The sequence below is a fragment of the Canis lupus genome, chromosome 17 (genome assembly GCF_011100685.1).
Source record: "Canis lupus familiaris isolate Mischka breed German Shepherd chromosome 17, alternate assembly UU_Cfam_GSD_1.0, whole genome shotgun sequence".
Taxonomy (NCBI): domain Eukaryota; kingdom Metazoa; phylum Chordata; class Mammalia; order Carnivora; family Canidae; genus Canis; species Canis lupus.
This window is the reverse complement of record NC_049238.1, coordinates 64,703,574-64,719,764: the sequence shown is the minus strand read 5'-3', so window position 1 is coordinate 64,719,764 and position 16,191 is coordinate 64,703,574. Positions and strand designations below refer to the sequence as shown.

Below are 16,191 nucleotides of genomic sequence, written 5' to 3'. Positions count from 1 at the left end.
TAATTTTTATATTCCCCAAATGAATGAGACCATATAATGTGTGTCCTTCTCGGATTGACTGACTTCACTCAGCATCATACCCTCCAGTTCCATCCACGTCGAGGCAAATGATGGGTATTTGTCGTTTCTAATGGTGAGTAATATTCCACTGTATACACAGACCACATCTTCTTTATCCATTCCTGACCCATTTCTTAATTTTGTTAGAAATTCCCACGAGGCAATTCAGAATCTCCGAAAAGCATTTTCCTGCTACACAAGATCTCTCCTTCAGACCAACACCCCGAAGCTCCCCCTAGCATTGAAGATGGGACATTAAAGATTGAGCCCGGTCCGCCCCACGTCCCATCCTTCATTCCACCTGTGGGGTTGAGGAGACAGGGACTCACCTGAGTCGGACGCCACTAGGATACCTGTCCCCAACCCAGGGCGGCCGGCCACTCCGGCCTCTGTCTGCACAGCGGAGCAGAAGCCTTCGTTGGGGGCGGCACAGGGGTCCTTGAAGAGCCAGAGCGAGCCAGCCCAGCAGCGGGCACTCAGGCTGCAGGCCCCAAGCAGGAGCGCCCCGTGGACGGGAAGCACCAGCGGCCAGCGCGGGAGCAGAGAGCAGGCTCGTCTCCATGGTGACCGCACAGCGGCTCGCGGCCGCGTCGGGATCTGAGCTCAAGGACCCGGCGCAGGGGTGGGGACTGAACTAAGGGACGCGAGCCAGGGGGCGGGGCGGGGCGGGGCGGGCTGGAAAGGGCATCGCCCCCAGCCCAGGTGAGGGGGCCCCCGGGCCCGGGACCTCGGCTCCCCGGGCCGACACTGCGCAGCCTCTAACTGCGGTGCCAAACGAGCGGGTTCCACTCGCGGGGGGCGCTGGGGGGGGCGGGGCTCCCTGCCGCATCTCCACGGCTCCAGCTCCAACCTGGACGCAAACTGGGCGCGCGCCCGAGACTCGGCTCCCGGAGCCCCCGCGTGGTACCCTCCGGGCCTCCGCTCCTTCCCACAGGCTCCGGCCACTCTGTGTCTCGCGAGAACTGCTTCTACGGTTCCGTGGCGCGGTCGGCAGCGCCCTCTGGCAAAAGGTTCATCCCGCGCCATGCCTAGTATCGCGAGAAAAAAATTCGAGGCAAAGGTAATGGACGGAGGGCGCCATGCTTTCCTCTCGCGAGACTTGTGAGGGCGCCATGCTTTCCTCTCGCGAGACTTGTGAGCGGCAGTCTTCCTGCGGCCCCCGAGGGAGTACCTGGTCCAGGTGTCAGTGACGCCGACGCTGCTGCGGGGGGCCTCGTTGACCTTGCTGTTCCGGGCGGTGCTTTCAGCGGCCGCCGCGGTGGGTGAGAGGCCTACACCCTGGTCCGAGCTGTCAGAGTGATTGCAAAGGAGCGCGTCTAGGGTTGTCGGCAGGGGTGGGAGTAACGGGGGTGCATAAAGGTGCAGCGAGACTTGGGCCTGACCGGGGTATGCATCCCCCGCCCCCCCCCGCAAGGGTAGCGCGGGGGCCTCGGGGCGCAGGGAGGGCGCACGCCCTTAGTGGGCGGGGGACGGTCAGATTTCACCTTGACCTTGCTGACCTGTGCCTTGTTTACCTGCAGCCCCCTGTCTGAAGAATCCAGTTCTTGGTCCAGGGTAAGTGAGAAGGACGTCACGCTTGGTCCTTGTTTTATCACCTCCCTTCACTTCTCCGTAACCCCTTCTTAGCTTTACGCCCGAAATCACCCTTTGTTGGGTAATTTTGAAAGGCCTAAAGCTTCATTCCAACAGTGGTGCCCCTGTGACTGCCTGCAACTTTGTCGTCTCGTCTCATGGCAAAGAGTTAAGAGGATAAGTGATGTGTTGTAACAAAACTAGAAGCTGGTTTCGGTGTCTCCGGCCCTTTTTCCCTCGTGATCTTCATCGAGGCTTAAGTGCCACGGCGGGAATCGGGAGTTTCCAGATCGCTCACTCTAAAACAAGTTTTCTTTTTTTTTTTTTGGAAGGGAATAATTAATAGTGTTTATTTTTTTTATGTATATTTTTATTGGAGTTCCATTTGCCAACATATAGTATAACACCCAGTGCGCATCCTGTCAAGTGCCCCCCTCGGTGCCCGTCACCCATCCCCCCGCCCACCTCCCCCTCCACCACCCCTTGTTCGTTTCCCAGACTTAGGAGTCTCTCATGGTTTGTTACCCTCTCTGATTTTTCCCCACTCATTTTCTCCCCTTAAAACAAGTTTTCTTAAATAAAACAATGAAGCATATTATTTTTGAGCTCAGCCTCCAAGAGGAGGCAGCTGTAGAGTAGTGGTTTAGAGCAAGGACTAAAGCTAGAGGTATACACCTGGTTTCTCCACATAACAAGTTGTGTGACCTCAATTTCCTCCTCTGCAAAATGGAAATAATAGTACATTATGGGTTAGGAGAACTAAGAGACTTAATTCCCGTAAAATTCTGAAAACAGTGTTCAGTATATACTGAACTATATACATAGTATATACTATGTGCTTAGTGTTGGCATGTTATTAATGTTTCATAAATCATGTTAATTTTCTTTGGAATTACTCTTTTTGCTTCCAGACTTAGACCTAAATCTTGCCAAATTTAATATTGATGCCTTGGAAAAATAGCTTTTAATCCATCTGTAATTAATTTTTGTGTGTGCAATAAAGTGAGGCTAAAATCGCTTCCAGCTTACCAGGGAAGAGAGAAAAAAGATTCCATACAGACAGGTAAACAATTTTAATAGAAATCAAATAAAATAATTACATATGTAAGATATAAGGAGCATACTCATTTTCTCTCTGTTTTCACATTCTATGCCTAATACATCAGCAAGGCTTTTCCTCCAAATTATATCTGGACTCTAACCACTCTTCCACTATCACTGCTACTGAATTATGAACTGCCATAAACTTTCACCTGGTCTATTTCAGTAGTCTCTTAACTTGTCTCCTTACATCTCTATTCTTGTCCCATTACAGCCCATTCTCCTACTAGCCTTAGGGATTCCATAAGCCCCAGGCCCCAACAAAACCCTTCAGAGCTCCTCTTTCCACAACCCCAGTACAATGTCAATGCTGGGACCTTATCTGTTCATTGCTTATGCCCCTGGCACCTGACATAAAGGTCAGTGAATGTAAGATTGGAAAGGCCTTTATAAAGGATATGCTTGAGATGTTCTGAAGGCTGGGTGGGCTTGGCAGCCAACCTGCCAGGCAGAAAGAGCAGCATGAGACATGTTTTTTTGTTTTGGGGAGCTAGAAGTAGTTTCACATGGCTAGAGGGTAGGAGAATGAAGGAAAATGAGGATATAAAATCTGACAGGTGTTGAATCTTATATGCTATGTTAAAGAGTTTGTTTTCTGTAGGCAGGAGAGCCTGTTGAGTTTTGTGTTTTTTAAGATTTTACTTATTCATGAGAGACACAGAAAGGCAGAGACATAAGCAGTGGGAGAAGCAGGCTTCCCACAGTGAATCCTTGCAGGACCTGATCCCAGGATCACGACCTGAGCTAAAGGCAGATGCTCAACCACTGAGCCACCCAGGTGTCCGGAGCCTGTTTAGTTTTTTTTTTTTTTTTTTTAAGATTTTATTTATTTATTCATGAGAGATACAGAGACACAGGCAGAGGGAGAAGCAGACTCACCTCTGGGAGCCTGATGTGGGACTAGATCTCAGGATCCTGGGTCATGACCTGAGTTGAAGGCAGAAGCTCAACCACTGAACCACCCAGGTGCCTAATCCTATATAGTTTTAAAGTCAGGTTTGCATTTTAAAAACATTGGCACTAGTGTGGAGGAGCTAAGTTTAAAGGGGTGTTTGTTGAGAAGTAGAGACCAGGTTTTGGATTATTAAGTAGTTTAGGCCAGAGACGATAAGGGCTTTAAGAGAGCCTGTTCAAGAGAGGATTTGAGTTGGCCTAAACTATTTAAATCAGTGGTTCTGGGTGGCTCAGTTGGTTGAGCATCCGACTTTTGATCTCAGCTCAGGTCTTGATCTCAAGGTTATGAGTTCAAGCCCCATGCTGGGCTCCACATTGAGCATGGAGCCTACTTAAAATATAAAAATAAAAATAATAAATCAATGGTTCTCATCCTGGACCAACATTGCCCTCCAAGGGACATTTGGCAATGTCTGAAGATGTTTTTGGTTGTCACCACTGGATGGGATGGGGGGATGTTGACTGGCGTTTAGTGTATAAAAGCCATGAGGATACAGCTAATCACTCTACAGTGCATAGAACATCCTTCCACAGCAACAAAAAATGCCAATAGTGATGAGATTGAGAAACCCTGATTTAAATGAAAGAACCTCGAGCATGATTCTCAAATTACAAAAGTTAGTGGGCTAGCTAAAACATGGGGAGGCAGAAATAACCTTCAAAAGATAAGCAGCTCACCAAAATCAATGAAATAATATAAACCCTTACCTTGCAAAGGGATAGAGGTTGAGTGGGGAGGTGGGGGACAAAAAACATACTGAGGATTTGAAGGAGACTGAGCTGGACAGCATATATAAAAAGACTAGGAAATTTTGTTTCATCATAATTTTAATGAGAGATCAATATGTAGTAACTGCTTAAAATGCAGTCCTGGGCTGTTAGAATATGAGAGTAATTTACTAATCTGTGATAATAGTATAATAATTCAAGCTGAGTAATGGTATTAGCAAGTTCTCAATATATATTTGTAGAATGAATGAATTGGTGAAGCTGTATTTAGAGTATTATGTTCAGTTCTGTATACCTCACTGTAGTAAGCAAAACCGGGCAGCTTCTTGTGGACCGTCAGGATTGTGAGAGAACTGAGGTGTTTAACCCAAATACCTGGGCATTGCATGTGGTACACAGAAAAATGAAATTGGAACTAATGGAAAGAGGTTTCAAAGTAGGTACATAGCAGTTCCATTTAAAGATGAACATAATTAGAGCTACCCTACACCGAAAAGGCCTGTTTCACACAGTGGTTAGTTAGCACCCCATCACAGAGAGTACTCAAGTCAAAGTTCTTGCCATCAAGGTGCTCACAACACAGTGAATATATAATTGCTAATCCCTTACATAGAACTTTAATGTATGCTTAGCACTGTTTGAAGCTCCTTACCTAAAATCCTCAAGCAACCCTGTAAACTCATTCTATATTCCCACACTACTAGAGAAATCTGCGATTACAAAAGTTTAATCTACTTAAAGTCAAATGGCAGGTCTAGGATTTAAAGCAAGATAATCTGGGGATCCCTCAGTGGCTCAGTGGTTCAGCGCCTGCCTTTGGCCCAGGGAGTGATCCTGGAGTCCTGGGATCAAGTCCCGCATTGGGCTCCCGGCATGGAGCCTGCTTCTCCCTCTGCCTGTGTCTCCGCCTCTCTCTCTCTCTATGTCTATCATGAATAAATAATACATAAAATCTTTAAAAAAAAAAATAAAGCCAGATAATCTGGCGGCAAAGTCTATGTTCTTATATATTGCAGTTCTAATAATAAACATACAAAGTGCTAGACAGATGATCTTTAAGACATACAGAAGGGCTTCTAGTATTGGTAGAAAGTTATATGCAACTTTAAATAAGTCGTTTGCCTGCCACATAGCTAATTATTGGACCCTAACTTTCCCATTCCTGGTCTGTTCTCTTTGCATTATGACAGCAGCAAACTGCCTCAGTCCTCATCCCCATTCATTGTTTCTACTAATAGTGCATACATTATGTTCTCTTTAAATTTGTATAATTGCGGAACACCTGGATGGCTCAGCGGTTAAGCATCTGCCTTCGGCTCCAGGCGTGACCTCGGAGTCCCAGGATCGAGTCCCACGTCGGGCTCCCTGCATGGAGCCTACTTCTCCCTCTGCCTGTGTCTCTGCCTTTCTCTGTGTGTGTGTCTCTGAAGAATAAATAAAATCTTAAAAAAATAAGTAAATAAATTTGTATAATTGCTACCCATAGGGTATTGCAGGCAATAAGAATCTTCCACACAAGGCAGCCGAGTCTTGCACCTATACCTTGTGTTCCTGAATATGGAGGAAAAGTTTGTTTGGGGCTGATCCCCAAAGAATTCTTCCAGTTCCTTTATCCCAAAACTGGAGTAAGAGGTGAGCATTTGCCCAGTGTTTGGTAGTACGTTTAGGTGGTATGGTTTGTTTACCTAGGATTTTGGTCGTCTCTTACGTCTTCTATGTATGCACAAAAATGAAGTCAAAGGTAAATTCTGGAAGTAACTGAATATAACAGTTGTGATTTGGTTGCCCTAACTTGTCTTTGTGGTAAATGTGGTTGGGATTTTAACTTGATTTTATACCATTGTCTCCATTTGTTGATAAATCACAGTCACTGAATGCCAGGTAGTCTTCTAGTCTGTGAGCTGAGGTGCCTGCCATCCACGGAGCACACAATCCTATTATAGGATAGACAGGAAAGAAATGAGTAACTGTATAATATATTGTCAGGTAGTGGAAAGAGCTGTGGATTAAAATAGAGATTATTAAATTGTATATATAAGTAAAAACAGAAGTTGGGCAATATTAGGTTTTTTTCCCTTTTAACAAAGCATACACTCTTCTGAAATCTTACATTTTCATAGTGCAGTCTGCTTTCATTTACATTATTTAATCCTCACAGCAGTCCTGTAAGAAATTTTTATTACCAAGAAGCACTAGAAACTTAAGAATTGGCTGAGATTTATTCTCTCTTTAGTTTATGGGTTGGACTTAAACCCAGGTTCCCACTTCACAATTCTTACACCACCTACTGCTGTGACGAGGGGACTCTGGAAGCCAAAGGTTGTTTGTTTTTTTAACCCTTCAGAAGGTGGCCGAAAATAGCGTTTCTATAAGAAACGCCAGGGTCCTCGATCCCCACAGGTGATAAAAATATTACCTACTATAGGCTTTTTTGCAAATTCACATTTAAAATTTTGAATTTACATTCACTTTTAAAATTTATATATTGGAGACATTTTAAAAAAAGCTATTGAAACTTTTTATGGGATGCTGGATAAAATAGTTTTGAGACTGTTACCCTCTTATTCTTGTAGTACATCCTTTGGTATTCATTTTGTGCAGAAACACTAAAATGCTGCCCTTTAGAGGGCAGCTTTGTCCTTCCCTAGTGCTGCTGAGGCACAACAGAAAATCCTAAAGAAATGTACATCATGGTTTTGTGTCCTTTCAGAACTCACAGCCTGGTTAAAGAAAAAGATAGCTAGGTTTGAAGCATTATATAACTAGGTGCTATAGGAATTGAGAATCCTGATACTGAATTCATCGTTATAGATACATACTACTTTTTCTTGGGGTTTTTTTTCTTTGTTTGCTTGCTTGCTTGATTTCCAGTGCCAGGCTCCTATTCGGTAAAAACAGGCAGGAGTGGATAAATTTTATATTTACCAATGTTCCCATTCAAAAAATAGTATATCTTGCTGCACAAATTACTTAAGCAGTTGTGCTAGGCACTTTACATACATTATTTCTCAGTTTCATCCACCCTGTGAAGAAAGTTCTGTTCCCATTTTACAAATGAGGAAACTAAACAGAAAGATTTAATGATATAAGTTCAGTTTCTTCTATGTTATAGTTAGATTCCCTGAAATCTAGATCCTTTTTGTCAGCGCTACCATACTGCTCTTCAGTGTATGGTTATTTTTAATCCAGTTACTTTAAATCATTACATAACACCTTCAACTAATCAGATGTAGAACTTTCTGTCTTTCCTTTCAGATGTAGTATATCTATCATAAAATAACTTTTCCTTCTTTTAGGACCCTATGTGCTTTGAACTGGACTTACCTTATATTTTCTGTCCAAAGAAATACGTGTGATTATTGCAGACCTTCTCTGCCATATCAACAACAGGGTTGCTTATCTATGTAGTTAAAAAATATGGTGCCTCTATTGGAGAATTGGCTGATAAACTCAGTGAGGTAAGAACTGTAAACCTTATTTTAAACTATTAAAAGCATCAGTACCATCAAGTGATGTTTCTGATGTTCATGTTAGGGGACAAGCATATAGAAATGAATCTAATTACACTGATTAAAATTATATGTTAATGTTGGGTATTAATTTGAGAAAAAATTTTAAAATCTACCAAACTGTCCAGTTTTTCCATAGTTGTGCTCATTCAACAAAATACTGCATAGCTATTGCTCACAATTATTTTTAAGGATTTGTGCATTTCTCCCTGTATATGTATGTTTCTTTGTGTTTTCACAAATGAAGAATATAACTGAAGAAGTATAGAATGAAGCTATTTTTGTTACCTTTTAGGTTCTCACTGATCTTTGTTGTAAAATCATAATTGCAGCAAAAAATTGCCCAACTGGAAGAGGTGAAACAGGCTTCCATCCAACAGATCTAGGATGCAATTGATAGGGAGAAGTCACAGCAGGCACTGGTTCAAAAGCACCATTACCTTTTTGATATCCAGAAGGTAGGTTTCAGAACCTTCTAAGGAAAATAAAGTTATTCATTTGTGTGCATTTAAAACAAAAATTTGGGATCCCTGGGTGGCGCAGCGGTTTGGCGCCTGCCTTTGGCCCAGGGCGCGATCCTGGAGACCCGAGATCGAATCCCACATCGGGCTCCCGGTGCATGGAGCCTGCTTCTCCCTCTGCCTGTGTCTCTGCCTCTCTCTCTCTCTCTCTCTGTGACTATCGTAAATAAATAAAAATTAAAAATAAATAAATAAATAAATAAAACAAAAATTTGAATTTTATGGGAATTGGTTGAATATGTTGAGCATATAGTATTTAGAAAAGAGGTAGTGTTTGGCAATTACAGGTATTTAGATATTTAATATATCAAGTGGATAAATAGTTACTCTAAAATTAAAGGTTATAAAAACATATTTTTGGATCCACACAGAAGGACAGTAGTCATTAAATTATAGCTGACTAAAAAATGGTATTCACTATCTAACTAAGGCCGTAGGTGGAATACATGCTGTGTGTTTCATATGTGCTTGCTGTGAGGAAATCTTACTTGACATACTTACTTGCAGTGAGGAAATCTGATACTTTACATTCCAATTCATAAAGCAAATTCAGATAGCTGTGAAGCTTTTTTACTATGTCAAGGCATCATTAGATTAAAAATACTTCATATCTAAGAATATCCTCAAGTATTTTTATTTAAACAATCACATTGTTACCTACTTTGAGATCCTACTTTATCCTTCATATTTATAGTGAGATGCCCTTTAATTGAAATTGTATGTTAAAGAAGCACATATGATATGAAAAATGAGGTACTAAGGTAAAATATATGAAGTATTAAGGATCTAGGCCAGTATTTCCTAGTGTGGTTTTCGTACCACACATATCAGTCAGTTCTCTTTGGTGCAGGTTTATGGACCCAGCCCAAGATTTGTAGATTCAGAACTTCTGCCTAAGAATCTATATATTTAAGAACTGATCTCTAAGGATTCTTAAGCACATAAATGTTTAAAAACATCAGGAAACTTTAAAACCTCTTTCTCTACATACTGAGGTTTCAACCAGAGAATGCTTCCTACCTCATACATGATATGTACACAAAATTTGACTTTTGGAGATGTAACTCTTTCATAAGAATCAGATGGTAGTCTTTATATTTTTACTTATTTATGAAAAAATGACTACTGATAGGGCTATTTCTGTGTGGAGACTCTGGCAGGTGTTTGGGAATAAAAGAAAGTCTGCCTTTATGGAGTCTGCTTTCCAGCCAGGGCTTTAAGGGGACAGAAAAAAAAAAAAAAAAATTGAGCAGGTAGGAATGTCAACTGGTAATAAGTGGTATGTAGAACAATAAACTATGAAAGGAAAAGAGTTTTATAGGGCAGTCTAGAAAGGCCTCTAATGTGATAGTTGAACAGACACCTGAAGAAATGTTGGTGCAAGCTATGTGGACTTCTGGGGAAATAGTATTACAGCAGAGGAAAGAAAAATTGCAAGGTCCCAAAACCTGGAAGCTTATTTGATATGGTCAAGGAATAGTAAGGAGACCAGTGTAGTTGAAGCAAATGGATGAGGAGGAGAAAAGCAAAGTAGAGAGTGGTCAGGGACTAGATCGGGTCAAGCCTTAAAGGCTTCTCTGTGGACTCTGACCTGTCCTCTATCTTCAGTGACCTGTCATTGAAGCTTTTAAGCAGAGGGGTAATACCATCTCACTTGCCTTTTGAAGGGTCACTCTGATTGCCTTGTTGGAAATAGCCTTTGGTCTGGTAGCATTGGTTTGAAATACCTACTAGTTAGCCAAGTAGAATTATGAGGTGTAGACCATTACATAATATATGAGTCTGGAATTTATGGGGAGAATTCCAGGCTGAAGATTTGGGAATCATAAGCTGACAGGTGGCACTTAAAGTTATAAGACTAGAACATGGTGGGGGGAAAACCGGTGACCAGGACAGTTGTAGTGTGTAGTCATCCTAGTTATGGTCAAGAAATAAAGGGCCCAAAATTTGCCATGGATTTAGCAACATGAAGGTTGTTGGTGACTTTGATAAGGGCTATTTTTGGTGAAGTGATGGGAGTTGGTTGAAGAAAAAGTAAGGGAAATTGGAGTCAGAATATAGACAGCTGTCAAAATTGTCAATGCGTTTTATTGTAATGCGAGGCAGAGAAATTGGTTGCTTAGGAGAGGAGGATGTAGAAATCAAGAGTTATTTTATTTTATTTTTTTAAGATTTTATGTATTTATTCATGAGAGGCAGAGGAAGTAGAAGCAGGCTCCATGCAAAGAGCCTGATGTGGGACCTCCATCCTGGGAATCCTGGATCAGGCCCTGAGCCAAAGGCAGATGCTCAAGTGCTGAGCTGCCCAGACATCCAGAGAGATTTCTTTTAAAGGATGGAAAGTATGATTACGTGTTAGTGTCTGATGAAAGGGAAGAGAGAGATTTGCTAGAGTGATGTCTTGTCAGTAGGCCAGAGGGCTTGGAATGTAACGTGCAGGTGGAGGGGCTGGCATGGACAGCCCAACCACAGTTACAGAAAAGAAGGCAAAGTACGTGAGTATGGATTCAGGTAGGCTGGTTTATGTGGCAGTAGCAGTTTGTGGAAATTCTTTCAGTGCTCCCCTTTTCTCAGTGAACTAGGATGAAGATCATTTGCTGAGAGTGAAAGTAGTCAAGGAGATACTAGAGATTTAGGAGGAAGAAGACCGGGGAGGGGGGGGGGGGGTGAATGGACTAATAAAGAAATGTAACTTAGAGGTGTTGAAGGTCTGCTTGAGATTAATGTCTCTATTTAATAGGCAAACCTATGAGGATCCTCATTACAGACTAGAAGATAACATCCCTGTCACTGTTATCACTTCCATATCATTCTGGAATTAGTAACTAGATTCGAGAAGAGAAAGGAATAAGAGGTATATAATTTAGAGAAGAAAAGGCAGTTATCCTGATTTGAAGGTTACCTGATTATATAACTAGAAAACCTGAGAGTATCAATATAATTATTAAAATAATAACCCGATTCAGTCAGATGTCTGGGTACACCATAAATATCTAATAAACAAAATCAGTACCCTTCCATATGCAAATAGCAGTCATTAGCAAATACACCAAAAGATAAACCGTCTAGGAAAAGATGCCTTGAGTAAACTTCACTAGAGATGTACAAAGTTTTTATTCTAAAAAACATTCTTGTGAGGTGTAAGGTTCTAAGAACTTCGTTCTTAGATTGGAAGATTCAGTGTTCTAAAGACATCAGTTCATTCATTCATTCATTTATTTATTTATTTATTTATTATTTATTTATTTATTTATTTATTTATGTATATTCTCTCTACTTTAATCTCTACGTTTAACACATTCCAAGGAGGAATATACTAATACCTGGGGGGAGAGGATGTTGCGATTTGGACAAATAGATTAGTAAAAAAATAAAAATGAAGAAAATAAGGTAGTGTAGCTGAGAATATTTTGAAAAGTAGTAATGAGGAACAATCTTGAGTGAAAACCTGTTATAAGATTATAAGGAATTGTAAATAGAGTGGTTCAGTGCATGAATACAAAGGGGGTAGCATGGCAGAAAAGGTCTGGAGATGGAGCTAAATGCTAAGGCAGTCAGACATGGCAGTTTTGTCATAGAGGGGAGAGAAGTGTAGACACAAGGTTGGTTTCTTACCTTTCTACTAAAGTAAAATTCAAATGAATTAAAGATCTTTGTAAGAAACAAAGCCATAAAAGTAGAAAAAAACAAAAAATACAGTACCTTTGGGGTTGACAAGGCCTTTCTAATAAAGATAACAAAATCCAGAACCTTGTGTACGGTAACCAGTGTTAAGGAGACTTACTGCAGTGGTCGTTTTATAGTGTGTATGAAATATTGAATCTATGTTAAACATCTGAAATTATACCTCAACTTAAAAAAATTCCATGGATAAAGAAGATGTGTATATTAGACACGATAAAATATTGCTGAGCCATAAAAAATGAAACTTTGCCATTTGCAACAACACGGATGGAGCTAGAAAACAAATGAACATGGAAGAAAGAGAGGCAAACCAAGAGATAGACTCTTAGCTGTAGAGAACAAACTGATGGTTATTAGAGGTGGGGGGAATGGGTGAAGTAGGTGATGGGGATTAAAGAGTACACTTTGCTGTGATGAGCACAAGGTGATGTATGGAAGTGTTGAATCACTAAATTGCACTCAAAGTATTACTGTATGTTAACTAACTGGAATTTAAATAAAAACTGGGAAGAGAAAAAAGAAATTTAAAAAATCCATAAACTATAAGGAAAAATTGTTAAATTGACCTCACAAAAATATTACATGTAACAACTAGCATGAACAAAGTTAAATGACAAACTGGGAAGAATGTGCACGTTCCATGTGACACCAAAGGGTCGTTCTTGATGGGCCGCCTGGGAAAGCGGGGCTCCAAGATGGCGGATCATCCCGCCAGCCCTCTCCAAGATGGCGGATCATCCCGCCAGCCCTCTCCAAGATGGCGGACTTCCCGCATCCTTCACTGCGGCCTCCACGGCACCATCAGGAAACTGGAACTTTCCACCCAGGAACTTCCCAATTGGGAGCCGCCCATCACAGGGCTTCCCCCACCCCATGCCCTCTGTACCTTACCTTATATGGACGCAAGCCTGTGCCCTGCCTCAACCCGATAAAAGGACCCCGCCAACTCCCTCCCAGCCCGACTTCCCCGACTGACTCTCTCTGTCTCTCTCTCCCCCTCTCCCTCCCCTCCCCCCTCCTCTTTCGAGTCGTGGAATCTCGCCCGAAGGTGCTTGCAATAAAGTTCATCTCTCGGATCCCCTTGCCTCGTAGCCTCTTTTCTTACACCGCCAGCGGGAGCAACTTCACAGTTATTTTAGGAGAGACCAATATCCCAGTAGAAAACTAGGCATAGGACACAGACCTTAAATACATGTAAACGATTTCTAAGTATGTCAATGTTCTTAGGTAATGACAATTAAAATTCATATTTTTTCCGCTTATGAGAATAGAGAGTATAAAAGGTTTTAAAAATATCGTTGGTCAGGGAGTGATAGGCAGTTGTGTTGCTGGTAGGACGGTGAAGTAGCACAACTTTATCTGGAATGTGACAGTATTAATTAAAGAGCATCGGCTTTATAGCCTGGCTCCTTGTATTCAGGTCTTGGCCTGCTTCACAATTTATTAGCTCTGTAACCTTGGATAAATTACTTAGCTTCTGCCTCAATATCTTTACTGGAAATTGGGTGTAATAATAACTATCCCATGGTATGATTATAAGACTTAACTGAATTGACACACAGTTTTTAGAACATAGATACTCAACATGTTATTATGAGAGCAAGTATTTACACATAAGTGCAAAGACATACAATAGATGTAGCATTATTTCTAGTAGAAAAATAGAGCTTAGTTAAATGAACTCTGGATTATGGAACACCAGTATAGTAGAATTCAATGTAACTTAAAATTGTGGTGGATCTATATGTCATAGTTAGTAAAAAGTGATGTTTGTGTGCACGTGCATGCCTGCCTGCACCTGTATTTTGTTTATTGAATATTTCATTTTCTTTCCTTTTTTTTTTTTTTTTTTTTTTTTTTAAGATTTTATTTAGTCATTCATGAGAGACACAGAGAGAGGCAGAGACAGGAGAAGCAGGCTCCGTACAAGGAGCCTGATGTGGGACTTGATCCCAGGACTCCGGGATCACACCCTGAGCCAAAGGCAGACGCTCAACCGCTGAGCCACCCAGGCATCCCATTTATTGAATATTTCTGTGAAGGAGTTACAAGAAGTACAGGAAAATGGTGGCCTTGGGTGGGCTGGAAGAAACTTACTGTATATACTTTAAAATATATTTTTACCATATGTTATTAGTTTATTTAGCACATGCATCTCTTACGCACTCCTATTAAATAAAACAATTTTGCATAAAATACAAGAAAGTGGTGGGGTATTCTAACCAGCAGAATCCACAGAGTATAGAAGTGACCCTTCAATGATACAGAGGTTTTTTAAATTATTAATTCTTAATTTTGCTTCAGAACAGCATTGCTATGGCACTGGAGCTCACTTACGGGGAACAGCTGCATGGAGTGTACAGGGAAGTGAAGAATCACCTAGACTGTCCTATCTCTGCAGAACATGATACATCAAAAGGAGCAAGAGCACATGATAAGCTGGGTGGAGAAGCATGTGGTGCAGAGCATCTGCCCAGCAGGTACATGGTGTTCTGAAGTTTCTGGAATTGTACTGATTTCTCTTACAAACCTCTGCTGATGTTCTGGTGCGATAGGAGTAGCTGGCAAGGAGTCTTTAGCCTAGAGACGGTGGGGTCACCCTGCTTCATTTTCTGGGTAGTGGTAACTTGAAAGACACTGCACAGCTACCGTGATGGCCTTCCTCTTTCCTCAGAATTTGGTCACCAAAGAGTCTCTTGCTGTCAGAGACAGTGACAATTGAGAGCACTGTGGCACACTTGTATTCAAGTTCCGTCACTTAGGAAATGCTAACCAACATAGTTCATTTCTCTGTACAACAGACTGGATAAAGCTATTTCTGAGTTCCTTTCATTTCCTAATTCCATTATCTCTTCTATTTTTTCTTCCCAGCTTCTTAAATCATTGGTCTTAAACAAATGCTTTTTATTACTCAGCTAAATTTGTTTTCTAAAGTTTATATATTTTGTATTATGACTTGATTTCTTTCCCAAATATATACAGTATGTAGGCATTTATAATCATTTTCTGTTGTAACCATCAGGGACTAGAAGAACAGGGTCTACCAACATTTAATGGATTTTTTTTCCAGTAAATTGTCTTTTGCATAAAAGTAACATACTTAACAATTGATGAAAATACACAAAAAAGAACACCTTTTATTCTTAACATTTGTGTCATTAATGTTTGTTAGGCTGCTGTTTTTCAAGCAGCTGTTAGCTATGCAAGCTAACATCGTTAGCATGTGGTTATAGCAGTGTCTGGCTTCCAATTCTATATAGATTTCACTCAAAAGCTGTGAGCCTGGGGATTTTTAACTAATTCCCTGGATTTGCTTAGAATAAATTGCATCACCCTTATGGTACATAAAATATTTCTAGTAGTCTGTCAGTCTTGAGATTCTGTAGGAACCTTGAGATCTTATAGGAGGTATCCTTTAGAATTACAGTGTTTATACCCTTCTGTGATTTGGAAACATCTAACCAGATTTCTCTTCCCTTATCACAGGAAAAGGAGACCATTGCCAAGTGTACTGCAGGTCTAAAGCTGCTTGCAAAGAAGGCTCCATCACAGCCAGTTCTGTAAATGCATCTATCCCAGTGGAGAGAGCTAGAAGCAATTGACTAAAGAAACTAGTCTGTGACAAAATCTTTCTGTATTGCTGTCTACTGAAGTTACACTTAACCTTTTCTAAAAATGCAAAGTTTGTTTCGTATAGTGAGAAAATTAAAACGATGTATTGGCCAGCGAGATGTTTTTCATCCTTTTTATATGTATTTTGAGTTCCATGATCAATATTGAAAGAGCAGTTTGCTTTTAATAAAATTTGTTGACTGACTAAATACTACCAAGTTATAGTTTAAACTTGTAATTAATTCTGTCATCTTGCACTTCATTGGTGACAGTTAAAACTAGGTTTTTCAGGTTGCATAGTATTCTGAACTGTTTTAACATCATATGGCTAAAAATTAAACATGTCATGGAACTGATAATTTAGTGGTAAGCTATTTCTGGCTAATAGGTTATAGGAAATTTAAAGCTTTTTATTATTCTTAAAATAACTAAAGGAAATGTGTACCAAA

The 16,191-nt window shown here is 40.8% G+C and overlaps 1 protein-coding gene and 1 pseudogene across 5 annotated transcripts in view; one reads left to right on the top strand and one right to left on the bottom strand.

The window, feature by feature from the left end:
- Nucleotides 1-416, bottom strand: part of OVGP1 (oviductal glycoprotein 1) — a 28,945-nt gene extending 28,529 nt beyond the window's left edge. For all 5 annotated transcript variants that reach the window (XR_005372805.1, XR_005372808.1, XR_005372807.1 and 2 more), the window contains exon 1: nt 390-416. The gene's annotated coding sequence lies outside the window, so the exon portion shown is untranslated. The remainder of the gene's footprint in view (nt 1-389) is intronic.
- A 668-nt stretch (nt 417-1,084) lies between these two features.
- LOC119874797 lies at nt 1,085-15,732 on the top strand (annotated as a pseudogene).
- The last annotated feature ends 459 nt before the right edge of the window (nt 15,733-16,191 follow it).